The sequence below is a fragment of the Heterodontus francisci genome, chromosome 8, assembly GCF_036365525.1.
Source record: "Heterodontus francisci isolate sHetFra1 chromosome 8, sHetFra1.hap1, whole genome shotgun sequence".
Lineage (NCBI taxonomy): Eukaryota > Metazoa > Chordata > Chondrichthyes > Heterodontiformes > Heterodontidae > Heterodontus > Heterodontus francisci.
The window spans coordinates 47,834,453-47,849,127 of record NC_090378.1 but is presented as its reverse complement, the minus strand read 5'-3'; positions in this window follow the sequence as shown (position 1 = coordinate 47,849,127).

Sequence of the window (14,675 nt, the reverse complement as noted above, 5' to 3'; positions counted from 1 at the left end):
TCTGTAAATCAGGATTAATATTATTGAATATTATTGTGAAACAAGGTAGAGACTCAATGCTCATATCCATAGTGGAGCTATACTCGTTGCTAGCTTTGTTTTATGGAAAAACTAAGGCAAAGAACACCAGTATGGCTGAGATGTACATAGGGAAGTAATGATTAGACATAGATTTTAAAAGACTGAAGACTGTAAAAGGAAAGAAAGATTGAAAGGCTAAAGAATTGAGGTCCTAGGAAAGGTGTAGAAGACTGTGTGATGGGTCTTTATTGTAATGAGTTATTTTATGTTGTCTGATGCAACATAAATGCGTGGAGTCCAGTTGGTTGAAGATCTCAAAACAAGTTTATTAAATAGCTTAAGTAAAAGCAAAATACTGCAGATGCTGTAAATCTGAAATAAAAACAAGAAATGCTGGAAATTCTCAGCAGGTCTGGCAGCATCTGTGGACAGAGAAGCAGAGTTAACGTTTCAGGTCAGTGACCCTTCATCATATATTATTATTATTTATTAAATAGCTAACTATTTTATACAGCACAGAGCTAACGATTTATAGAACTTGCCTCTAGGTGTTACAGCTGCAGAGTGAATCATGCTTCAGGGCCCATGACTGCATCCTGGTACTTAGCTCATTAGCAGATTAAGATCTGAAAGGGACATCACTCTTAAAGGCAAGCATGCAACATCCTCCTTCTTTCCAAAGATAAGTTTTGTATGCTAAAAGTAAAAATGAATAAAATTAGATAACATCAAAATTATTTACACATGGATAGAGATTGTGAAATTTACAAAAGTAGAAGCTTAAGAGTCCATATATCGTTTCGGTGGTTTGACAACTCTGCCAGATCTGGTTATGGTATAACCTTCTGGGGATGTGGACTTCACCCTTGGCTGTCCTGTGTTTGCAGGAATGTTGTCAATGCGTTGGCTGCCATGCTGTTGATCTGTCACACCCCCACCATCGGAGCATGCTCCGGCGAATCCGCCATGCGCAATTGGAATACTGCACACCTCTCTCAGTCGGCTTCGGTTCCTTCTCAACACCACTCCGCTAGATGTTGTAATCTCATAGGTCCTAGGCGTATCACACACTCCGGACACCTTTGCAGGTAACCGTGTTCTCATTGTGGGGTGTATGACCCTGACCTTTTGTCCTACATGTAGCTGAGATAGTTCCGCCCCTGTGTGTCGGTCATGCACCATCTTCATTCTCCCCTGTTTTTCGAGCAGCGTCTCCTGCATCTCAGAGTATTTGGATAGATGATGGCTATGTTTGAGTAATTAGACTGTGCAGAGGATAAATACTTGACTCGAATGCAATTGGTTTGCCAACCTGTAGGATGCACGCTGCTAGCCCTTTCTGTGAGGCATCGACTTCCAGGGTTGTCTTCTTCCTCGGATCGTAGTACTGCAGGGTACTGGTTTCTGCTGTAAATGCTTGTTTGAGAGACTTGATGGACCCCTGCCATACAAATTTAGGAGCTCTCTCAGTGATGATGCTTTGCCAAAATAATTTGGAACGTACGGTGCCAAGAAGTTGAAAAATCCAAGAAGATGTTGCTTGTGTTGTGGGGTAGGTATACGCCTTACATCTTTGTTTTTGCCTGGGTCAAAATTCCGCAATCGGAATAGATGGAGCCAAAGAAATTGATCTGACTTACATTCACTTGGCACTTCTTGCTGTTAAAAACGAGTGCTTCACAACGAACTACTGCCATCATTGAATCGAGATTTTGATCGTGTTCTTCTTTGGTTTTGCCCATTACCGCAATGTCATCAGCAATGCATATACGCCCAGGCACATTTTCTATAATTCTGTCCATATGTTGCTGAAACAGATCTTGACTGACAGATAAGCCAAAGGGTAGTCTCTGGAAGTAGTATCTTCCAAATGGTGACTTGAAGGCGGTGACTTCTTGAGATTCCTTAGCTAGGTGTACCGACCAATATCCATGTTTGGCATCTAACTTGGAGAAGAATTTGGCTCCTGTGAACTTGGGATTCAATTCCTCTAATGTCGGAATCTTGTGGGCACATCTCTGTAGGGAGAGGTTTGGGCGCCTCGGATTGACATAGCCTGATTGCTCCATTCTTCCTCAATAAGCACGTGATTGAACTGCACCAGTCTGTGTGATGATGCACATGACAGATGCTATTGCATTCCATGTCATCTAGCTTGCGCTTAAGCTTCTCTTGTATGTGCACGCTGCACTTTCTGGGTGGGTCAATTGCGGAATTGCAGCCTTTCTGAGGTGCAGTGCGGCATCGCCTTTGCAATTTCCTATGGTATCAAACCTGTCTGGGTACATTTGTTGTAGGTCGTGGACTGACTCAGTGCAGGTACTCTTGGTCACTTCTGCTGTAACAGGTACCTTGGTGACCTCATGGATGGTCACGATGTTGAGCTCCTTCCACGCTGGTAGTTCTGCCACAGCTGGTCCGCTTGTGTCTACTAGGTAGAATATTTGTGGTTTCCATATTGACTTGCCATAGCTGCATTGCATTGTTAGTGCTCCACTGCAAGAGATGAGTGACCCATTGTATGTAGGTTGTAGGTTTTATCATTGATTTCCAGCGATTCCGGTACACATCTTTCAGGATTCAGACTGGTACGATATTTACACTGATGCCAGTGTCAATCTTAACCCTGAGTGTATGTTGCCAGCTTTCTTTGAGCACGTGATGTTAATATTGGCGAAAGCTTCCAGTTGTTTGACTTCATCAACATGATGTGTCAGGTTCACAATCTGGAATGCCAATTTGTCTTCTGGCTGAGAGTTTCTTCTCTGTGAGGCTTGTCTCTGGACTGTTTCGCCATGGACTTCATGTATCGGCTTGCGTTTACACAGGTCTCTGGTGCTCTCCTTGCTACTGTTGCCCTGTTACTGCATCTATCTTCTGTTTGCCTGTGTCCTGCTGCAGCTTCTGGCCACGTCTTCTGAGCCAGATTTCTTCCATAGGCGGGCCCAGTGTCCATTTGCACCACAAGCCTTACACAGGTTGTGAAATGCAGGGAATTTTATCAAGACTGGGACAGACCGCACTTACCGTACAGCTTGCTTTCTCTTTTCGACCTGGTTATGTAACCGATACTGTTGGCTGCACTTAGTACTTGTGAATGCTATTGTCAGCTACAATGGCTTCAAATTTCCTGCCACTGCCATCCTCTAGCAGTGCATCAATGCTGTGACCTTTCTTTTTCACCAAGAGATCTTTCTGAAACGCTTCAATGGGTGTTGATAAAATCACCAGCTCCATTATTCCGTCTGACATCTCAGTTTCTGAAAAATCGCATTCGTTGCCCTTACAACGGCATCTACAGATGAACTGATCTATTGATTCCTGTGGCTGTTGCCTGCAGGACACAATTCCAGGCGGTGGATTCTAAAATTCACTCGTAATGGGAGTTGATCTTCTAGCACTTTCCATATCCTTGCAGGATCTTTCTGCTCCTCTTCAGATATGCCTGAGGTATTGATTCTGTGCAACCTCTCATTTTCAACTACTATTTATATTTTTACAACTTGCTTTATTGGTTCTACAGTCGCTTGGTCGGTGATGTATGACTGTATTCTCTGTTTGCAAAACTGAAACTTGGATAGGATATCCATGGCCTTCCAGTTCATGCTGGGAAATTTGGTATCCATCTTCCTGCTATTTGTTTGATTTAAAACTTGCTTTAAGACTTGGTTCTGTGACCCTGTACAGCTTTCCCTTTAAAAAACTCTCTTGATGCTTTGCTTGACAGGAACATGTGTTTAGCAGCACTTGTCTGTTTACTTAGCTTCCAGCATTCTAGGCTGTCTGTTTACACAGCTGTGCAATAGACATTTCAAGTACTTTTTTTCTCTTTGCTGGAGCTTGTTTAATCAGCTGTTCAATAGGCAATTTTTCATGTTTGAGTGGTTTTATGGATTTTTTTTTAAACTTTGTCTGAGTGAGTGAAGGCTCTGCAGTATTCGAGTTGTTTAATAGTTTCTTTTTATAGCTTTAGCTGTGAGCTGCGTGAACAGAGGATTCACGCACTTTGCTATCGGATGTCTTCTGTATAGCGCTGACTTCGATCAGCTTGGGAGGGGAGCCTTTGAAAGCAATTGATCAGCCTGAGATAGGATTTGGGTGTTCCTGTTTTTTTTCTTTTACTGAGCCTTTATAAAAAAATATCAACTTTGTAAGCACCTCAAAGCGTTTTGTCAGTGGGGATTCCTGGACTGATGGGACAATGACTCACCCGATTGCAGTGATTGATTTACAGCCTGTCGTTCAGTGCTCTGTCTTCTACAGCTTGAGGTAAGTATTTTCTTCTTTCCCTGTTTGGGCCAGTATTTTTTTTTTAACTTTCTCTCTTTTAGCTGTGGTAGGTAGTTTTTAAAGCTATTTTCCATGTGGTCTTCATTCTTAAATTTTGTCTTCTCACCACTGTTGCCACCACATAATAAGTTCTTCTATGTTGTCTGATGCAACATAAATGAGATGTGTGGAATCCAGTTGGTTGAAGATCTCAAAACAGGGTTTTTAAACAGCTAACTATTATATACAGTAGAGCTAACTATTTACAGAACTTGCCTCTGGAACTTCCCCTGCAAACCCCTCAGCCTCTCTTTCCACCTTGAAGGCACTCCATAATACCTACCCCTTGACCAATCTTTTGGCCCCCATCCTAATATCACCTTTGTCTCAGTGTCAATTTTTATCTGATTACATTCCTGTGAAGCAACTAGTGATGTTTTACTGCTTTAAAGATGCTAAATAAATGCAAGTTTTTCTTGCTATTGGATAAGCAAAGAAAGCTCAGAGGAACAGTACTATAAGTAAAATAAATAAAAGAAAAATTGTGATGGGAGGCAAGATTTTCCCCGAGGGTTTCAGGACCCTGCTATCAGGCTTGAATGGGGATCCAAAGCTCGCATTGTGTGGGGAACAGTCACCCACCTGTGATTTTCCTCCAAATTGGGCAAATAATGACCAGAGGGAGGACTTGCGGGGGGTCCAATAGGAGGCCCTCCAGCTTGGAAGCAGCATTAGCATGCCATGGCAGGTACGTGAGGGAGAGGGTGCTTCAAAATGAAGGCATCCACTCTCCAACTTTTAGAATCTGAAATAAAAAAAGGCCTTTACAGCCAGGCCACCCCTGTGGAATGAGAACCCCCACAGCTGAACCTAGGCAGGCAGGGAGGACTTCTAACCCTACCTGGAGTGCTCGCCTCCACCCCCCGGTCTGCTGCTGGGAGGCTGCCTCCAGGCTGCTGCACTGTCCTCCGCCGCCTCTGGGAACATAGAGGCCGACAGTAAAAACCTTTATTGGGTGTTAAGACTGTTATGTGTTCCTTGAGTAGAGACTCAGACTGACCACTCCAGATGAGATCAGTAACGCAATATTGTGGGTTTTGATGAAAGGTCACTGACCTAAAATGTTAGCTCTGCTTCTCTCTCCACAGATGCTGCCAGACCTGCTGAGTTTTTCCAGCACTTTCTGTTTTTATTTCAGATTTCCAGCATCTGCAGTATTTTGCTTTAATATTTTTGTGGGTTCTTTATTGGGTAATGGTAGAGCAGCTACCATCGAGATGTTCACTCTACAAGTGTTTCTTCAAGACTGATAAACACTCAGAATCATGTGGCATGTTACATCACAGCTCTTACATGACTAACATGGTCTTGTAGCCAGACTTCTTAAATGTGTACACAAGCAACATCCCCCTTTTCCCAAAAGGAAAAGAAGAGGAACATTTACAAATTTAAACATCTCCTTTAGGCAAGTAGAAGTGAACTATATGCATGCACAGAAAAGTATTATGAGATAATAAAAAAGAAAAGACAAGAAGAATATACAGGAACATCAACTGTGAAAATCTAAAGGTGGTTTGATAACTCTGCCAGAATTTGAAATAGGATAGCAGTTCTCAGATACTGGAACAGATGCTTGTGAATTGGATTTCATGGAAGAAGAATGTGTAGACTCTGCCTGAGATATAGTCTTCGATCTTGTACCGGTTGCAATGGAGTCTTCCATGGGCATTATGAACAGCTCTGATTTGACCTCAGTTCTGACGCAAAGTAGCACCAGTAAGTGTAGTTACTTTGTAAGAACATGGTTCTGGTCAAACTTTGGAGACGGTTGCAGAACTCCACGTAACAGTGATAGGGTTTTGAATGGTAACTTGCTGACCAATAGCTAGTTTAGGAAGTTCACTTCCAACATGATTGTCATGCATTTCTTTCATTTTCCTGCCTTGTTCTAGAAGAACATCACTAATTTCATGCACTGGAAACAGTTCGCACTGGAGGCACTGTGTGTTGGATGTAACATGCTGTGCCTTGTTCTCATTCTCACCCTTAGGAATCTTGAATCCACAAGCCACGCAGAAGGTGAGAAGAATTTCTATCTTCTGGACACAATATAGGCAGAATAGGAAAACCACTGGAAAACCTGGGAAACCATGGCCCGTATTGAACACCTTTGTTACAAAGCTCCTTCTAGTCACCACACCGCCTGAGGACTCGAGGGAAATTGTATTTGGCATCGCCCGTTGCCGTGGATGGTTATCAATGTTAGGCCACTGTCTGTTCACAGTCCAGCAATAGCAGGTCCAGTCGTTTGAACAACGTAGAAAAGTTGGGGTTTCCAATCCGAATCGTTATAACAACACAACTGTAATGGATCTGAGACATGGGATTGTTGACCCATTTTAAGCAGTTAGCTTGGCAAGCCATTTACCTAGATACATACATTTTAAGATGGATAGAGGTAAAATGCTTGCACTGGCACCCATGTCCACTTTTGCCCGGAGCAAATGTGTGCCCTCTTTTCCTGGACATGAAATACGAATGGATGCAAATGCTTCTAGCGGAGTAATCGAATCAATATGTTCGGTAACCTTGATGACATGGAATTACTGTTCCGCTCGCTCGCTTGTGCTTGTACTCTGATCTTCGGGCTCAGCAGTGCTAGTGTCACCCGCAACTTCATGAATGAATTGGTTGTGCTGTGGCGGAAAATTATGAAGCTTGATGTGGGGGGGTGCGGGGGTGTGGGTAAGTGGCAAAGCTGTCCTGCGGTTCCACTGTTTGTGTTCAGGACTCTTGCCCACAGTGTCCGTCAGTCTTGGCTTTGCGACATTGTTGTTTCCAGTGGCCCCTAATTCCACATGCAAAGCATGTGGTGTCAAGTGCTGGACAGGTTTTAGGTGACTGCAAAAGTCCGCCCTTGTACATGGTGTCTTGGATTTGGAGTCCCTATTCAATACACCTATGGTATTTGTAACACAGAGATTGAAGGCTTTGTTGACCCTCGATGATGGACTCAAATTTGCGCCCATCCTTTGATAAGGCATCAAACGTGTACTCTTTGGGTTTGTCCAAAAGATCTTTTGGTAGAGTTTCATTGGTACAGATGCAATCGCAAGTTCAATGATGCGGTCTGCCAGGTCGGTGTCAGTAAAATCACACGCTCAGCCTTTGGCACGACAATGACTGACAAATTGGTCTATGGATTCGCTGGGCTGTTGTCAGAAAGACATGAATTGGAGTCAGTGTACCCAAAAATTGAGTTTGAAGTGTAATTGATAGGCCAAATCTTTACAGGGTCCTACTGTTCTTCGTCATTAAGACCAAAGGTGTTGAGATGATATAGTCCTTCATTGCCAATAGCAATGCGTATCATTACTGCTTGCTTCTGTGGATCATCAATGGCTAGTTGTCAAAGCACAGCTTGACTCTCTGCTTGAAAAGAAGAAATTCTAAAAGTAGGTCAGATGCTTTGCAATCAAGTCAACAGGAGTCTGCAGCTACCTGACTTCACAGCCTGAAGTGAAAAGAAGCTTACCCAGTTGTTGCTGACTGCACTGCTTCAAAGTTAAGAAGGCTTGAAGGGTTGGGGTGTTGTAGATTCAGATCGTTGCTGAGTAGACTGGACAGAAAAAGTGGCTTGCAATGTGGTCTGATATTCCAAGAGGAAATGAAGTGTACTGTCTTCAGAATCCTAATATCATTATCAGCTTGTAAAGTGTCCGGTTCTTCTAAAAACCTAGCGGTGCTATCGTGTTGCGTCTTTAACTCTTCAGAAATCTCACCGCTGCCCAACATGTTGAGTGTTCCTTGAACGTCTGTGTTTGTATTGATTTCACACAAAGAGTAACCATTCCAGATGGGATCAGTAACGCACTATTGTGGGTTCTTTATTGGGTAATGGTAGAGCAGATCTTTCCAGATTTTTTCTAAAATACAGTGGAGAAGTACAAATACATGGTCTCATTTCCCTCATCTGGAAGGAGGAGAGCATGCCAGGGGATTTCCGAGACACAGTAATTGTGACCATCTTCCAAATAGGCGACAAGACTGACTGTGGTAACTACAGAGGGGTATCCCTGCTGTCCACCACAGGGAAGGTCATCGCAGGAGTCCTTCTCAACTGCCTCCTCCCCATGTCTGAAGAGCTCCTACCGGAATCACAATGTGGATTCCGTCCATCAAGAGGCACAGTGGACATGATCTTCACAGCAAGACAACTCCAAGTAAAATGTAGGGAGCAGCAACAACCTTTATACGTGGCCTTTCAACCAGAGAGATTATGGAACATCCTCCTCAAATTTGGTTTCCCGGAGAAATTTATTACCATCCTCTGCCTGCTGCACGATGACATGCAAGCTGTAATCCTTGCCAACGGATCTGCCACTGACCCAATCTGAGTGCAAACCGGGGTCAAGCAAGGCTGTGTCATCGCACCAAGGCTCTTTACCATCTTCCTCGCCGCAACACTCCACCTCATCTCCTAGATGCTCCCTACCTGAGTAGGTCTACTCTACAGGACGAGCAGCAAACTATTTAATCTACATCGCCTCCAGTCCAGAACCAAGGCCACTCCAACCTCTGTCATCGAGCTGCAGTATGCTGACGATGCTTGCATATGCGCACACTCATAGGCCCAGCTTCAAACTCTCGTTGATGCATTCACAGAAGCATATGGAAGAATGGGCCTTAAGCTAAACATCCAGAAGACGTTGTTCGAACTGTTGTTCGACGTCCTCTACCAGCCTGTTCCCGCAGTGCAACACTGCCCCCCGAATATCAAGATCCACGGCGAACCACTAGACAATGTGGATCACTTATCATACCTTGGGAGCCTCCTCTCAGCAAGGGCAGACATTGATGCTGAAACTCGATATCACCTCCAGTGTGCCAGCGCAGCCTTCGGTCGTTTGAGGAAAAGAGTATATGATGACAAAGACCTCAAACCTGGCACCAAGCTCATGGTCTACAGGGCGGCAGTGCTACCTGCCCTCCTGTATGCATTTGAAAAATGGACACTGTACAGCAGACATCCCAAAGCCTTGGAGAGATATCACCAGCGGTGCCTCCGCAAGGTCCTGCAAATTCAGTGGCCGGACAGGCGCTCCAATATCAGTGTCCTTTGTCAGGCCAACATGTCCAGTATCGAGACACTGGTCATGGCTAGACAGTTCCGTTGGATGGGCCACTTTGTCCGCATCCCTGACACAAGACTCCTAAAACAAGCTTTCACTCCAAGCTCTGTTGCGGCAAAAGGCTACCAGGAGGACAGAGGAAACACTACAAGGATGTCCTTAAAGCTCTCTGAAAAAATGTGACATCTCCACTGGTTTGTGGGAATCTCTTGCCCAAGACTACCCAAAATGGAGAAGAAGCATCTGCGACAGCCAGTTCGAACAACGTTGACAGGCCCAGGCAGTCACCAAGTGCAAACAGCGGAAGGAGTGTTCGGAATTTCGAGCATCCCATTCACTCGCCTCACCAAACTCCACCTGCCCCACCTGTGGCAGAATGTGCGGATCCAGAATTGGACTATTCAGTCACCTAAGGACTCACAACCCTGGAGTGGAAGAAAGTCATCCTCCCTCCTGAGGGCCTGTCTAAGAAGAAGAGTGGTACAGCAGTTAGTACGTCGAGATGCTAAACACTCAGAATCACATGGTGTGTTACATCATAGCTCGTACATGACTGACATGGTCTTGTAGCCACACCTCTTAAAAGGTGTACACACATAACAAAGACCAAAAGGGGGAAATCTGTGTTGTGAATTGTAAAAGAAGCCACATCATTAATGTAATGTGTTAGAGCATCACAATATGATGATGTTAAGGCCAAGTCAGTTGCTTTTTACTTTATTATCTGCAGGAATAATAGATTTACAGTTTAATTCTGCATTAACTGCATTTGAACAAAGATAACAAAACTCTTCAAAAAAAAAGCACTTGTGATGCAGTATATCTCATTGAAACAGAAAGGCAACTGATGTGTTTAATGGAATAATAGATTGTGTGCATCACAACAGCAAAAATATTCCTTTATCACAAAATGTAATGTACCTGAGGACTGTTACCATAGCTGTTGTTGATTCCTTGTCATGATACTTTCCATGCCATTTGGCCTGATGACAGAGAGTAACAGCAGTTGTGATAAAAGTCCTTAGATGTATAGGACTGCCACATTTGCAAACAATGTCAGACTCCACACCAGTTGTAGGCTTGACAGCGCAACAACTGGATTACTGAATTTATTTTAACATAAAATTGGGTCGGATCATGTTGTGACAAATTGGAGGTGCCAGGTGATTTTTCATAACCTACTTGAGCTTTCTTTTCATAGTTTATCATCTGAACCCAGCAACTGAGTTACAACATATGTTCCAACCCAACTGTGTAAATTTGCAAAATCTTTGGATCTGATACTGAGAGACGATGACTGCAAATACAAAGTTCAACATTTATCGAGCTAAAGCTAGTGTAGTCTTAGTAGCAAGCAATGAAAATGGTGGACTATACAGGGAGATTTGCAACATAAAATGTAAATACAATCTAGTTTGCATCTAACATATCACGTGGTTTGTATTTTCCTTGTGCAATAGCCAAAAGTATTTTGTTTTCCTAGAAAAAAGGCAAATAACCATGGTAACAGATTAGAATAATTTAAAGCATTTATCAAAAGCAATGCTTACATTTAACATGTTGATAGAAAGTGCACAGCCATTAACAGTGGTATTTTATTACTGTTCTCTTCAATCAGTCTCTAAAGTGATTGTGTTTTAAAGGACCTGCACACTTAATTTATGAGTAAACACAACACATTTTGGGTCTCCATTCCACACAAGAGCAAGAAGCAGATGCAATTAATTCCAGAGGGGTTTGATTACTTTACAGGGTTGGCTTGATAACTCTTTGGAAGCTGAGGAGGTGTGCAGCTGCAGGTCTTGGATCGCCTCTGCTGTGTCAGAATGACATGACACTAGTGAGATATTCTGAGCTTCAATCAGGGTCAGTGCCACTGATAGGTCCTTTCAAATGCATTGGGCAGAAGTTTTACTTACCTGACCCCCAAGGGAGCAGGTCTGCCAGAAAGCTGTGGGGAACCCACAATTTGGGATTCCCCCACACACTGTCTCAATGTGTTTCTGATGTCAGTGATCGGTTCCACACCTAGAGGCCCAGCCTGATTGACAGGTTGGGAGTCCAGTCGGGTGGAGAGTCAGTCAGGAGGCAGTGGGGATGGTCAATCAGGCGGGCTTCCGATCCCGGCAGTGGGAAGGCCAGAGCCCTTTAAGGCAGGGCGATTTGGAAGTGTGACAGTGGGGAGGAAATCAGGGTGTGGTGGGGGTAAGGAGATTGGGGCCTGATGGGGGAATCATGGTGTGGGGATGGTGGGGATCAGGGCCAGGTGGGGGATCGTGGCATGGGGGTGGGAGGATTGGGACCAGGTGGGGGGAATTGGGGTCTGGTGGGAGACCAGGGCCTGTTTGCGGGGATTGGGGCCTGGTGGGAGATCTTGGTGTGGGGATGGTGGAGATCAGGGCCAGGTGGGGGATCATGGTGTGGGGTGGGGGGATTAGGACCAGGTGGGGGGAATTGGGGAGTGGTGGGGTCGGGTCGGGGGACAAGTGTGGAAGATCGTTGATGGGGGTCCGATTGCAGATGTTCCTCAGGCAGGCAACTGGATCCAGGAGGTAGATGTGAAGCTGCCGGGTTACCTGACCCTGGGGAAACCTGACCGACAGGTGCTAAACTTCAAAGGCTGAATGACAATGAGGCTCACAGACTCCTTGGAGCGGGTTGGTTGCCTGCCCAATGTTCCGCCTCAGTTAAAACTGGAAATGGGCAGGTTGGAGGTGGGTTTGGGTCGAGAAACAGATTTTTCTGACTTTAATCACCCCCACCTGACCCAAACCTGCCCGTTTTTTAAAGTTAAAATTTTGCCCATTTTGGCTGGCTTGAACATGCCAATGACTCCTGCTGCACAATGTTTTGTAGGCTATTCAACTGCGACTATCTGTAACAAGTCTCATCTTGTTATCATCTGACGAGCACTTGAAGCAGGGTCGCTGGATAATGTTCAGGAGCAGAAACCTTGACTGATTTTTTTCCCCTCCCTGAACTCTGAAAACTGAAGTAATTGTTGTGCTTTTAGTACCGTCCTGGCTGAGATTCTCTGCCTCAGCACACAGGTTGAACATGAAATCTTTCTTGTTGGCATGAATCAGCTACTGTCCTGAAAGAAGGTCAAAAGGGGGACTGAACTAGCAGAAGAACATAGCAACAGAAGTAGGCAATTTAGCCCCTTGAGCCTGCTCTGCCATCCAATTCAGTCATAGCTGATCTATACCTTAACTCCATTCATCCAGCTTTGATTCATATATTTTGATAGCCTTACGTAATAAAAATTTGTCAACTTCAGTTTTGAAAACCTTTATTGACCCAGCATCCACAATCTTTCGTCAGTGCATGTTTCATATTTCCACTACCTTACCTGTGAAAACATACTTCCTGATTTCATTCATGAATAGACCAGCTCCAATTTGAAAATAATGACCCCTCATTCTAGATTCCCCCATGAGAGGAAACAGTTTCTCTGTACCTACCCTATCAAACACCACCATCTGCAAGTTCCCCTCCAAGTCACACACAATCCTGACTTGGAACTATGTTCCTCAACTGCCGCTGGGTTAAAATTCTGGAACTCCCTTCCTAACAGTACTGTAGGTGTACCTATACCAGATGGACTGCAGCGATTCAAGAAGGTGGCTCACATTTAATTGTATATCAATTGTGTTTAATTATATGCAGGTGGAGGGCATTTATTCTGGTTTCACTTGAGCACCTACAAAAAGACACTTACTGAAACTGTGGTGTGGTTGAGTTAGGAGGTCTATGTTTCACTCTGTAAATAAATGTAAGACTGAGTAAAGATTGGCTCCAGTATCATCCTTCACCAACTGGTTTTCTGCAATACAGCACTCACCATTATCTTCTGAAGGACATTAAATGCTGGCCTGGCCAGCGACGTCCATATCTCATGAATGAAAAAAATCCTTTTATTATTTGAAGCACATCAATTAGATCACTCATCAAACATCTATATTCAATGGCCCAAAAATTGCTGTCAAAATAAAGGTGGAGCAAATAGCGCTTGTTGTTATTTATGCCCAAGTGCCACAGCAATTTCAGGCGTGGGCAGATTCGTGACTAAACACGGAAATGGACAAGTTGTTGGAGATATGCCTCTCTGCTGTTAGCTTCAAGAAAAAGTCATCTCACTCTCTAGCTCCCCATTCAAATACATTGAGAGACATTCCTGTACCTGCACTGTAGATAAAAAATAAACTCGCCACAGAAAGTTAAATAAAGTCATTTCAAGTCTAAGCACCCTTTTAACAGTTTGATCTGTGTTAATTACTGACTGGTTGGAATCATACCTCACACAAAGGAAGATGGTTGTGGTTGTTGGAGGACAATAATCTCAGCCTCAGGACATCATTGCAGGATTCCTCAGGGTAGTGTGCTAGGCAGAAACATCTTCAGCTGTGGGGATGTTCACTGATGATTGTATGATGTTCAGTACCATTCGAGACTCCTCAGATACTGAAGCAGTCCGTGCCCACATGCAACAAGACCTAGACAACATTCAGGCTTGGGCTGGCAAGTGGCAGGTAACATTCGTGCCACACAAGTGCCAGGCAATGACCATCTCAAACAAGAGAGAATCTAAACATCTCCCCTTGATGTTCAATGGCATGACCATCACTGAATACCCCATCATCAACATCCTGGGGGTTACCATTGACCAGGAACTTAACTGGACCAGCCACATAAATACTGTGGCTACAAGAGCAGGTCAGAGGCTGGGAATTCTGTGGCGAGGAACCCACCTCCTGACTCCCCAAAGCCTATCCACTTGCCTGGATTAGTGCAGCTCCAACAACACTCAAGAAACTTGACACCATCCAGGACAAAGCAGTCCACTCGAACAGCACCCCATCTACCACCTTAAACATTCAATCCCTCTACCACTAGCACGCAGTGGCACAGTCTATTAGATGCATTGCAGCAATTCACCAAGGCTCCTTCGACAGCACCTTCCAAACCTGAAACCTCTACCACCTAGAAGGAGCAAGGCCAGCAGATGCATGGGAACACCACCACCTGCAAGTTCCCCTCCAAGCCACACACCATCCTGACTTGGAACTATATCACTGTTCCTTCACTGACACTGGGTCAAAAACCTGGAATTTCTTTCCTAACAGCACAGATGGATTGCAGTGGTTAAAGAAGGCAGCTCACCACCACCTTCTCAAGTGCAATTAGGAATGGGAAACAAATGCTGGCCTTACTGGCAAAGCTTACATCCCATGAAAGAGTAAAAAGAAAGAA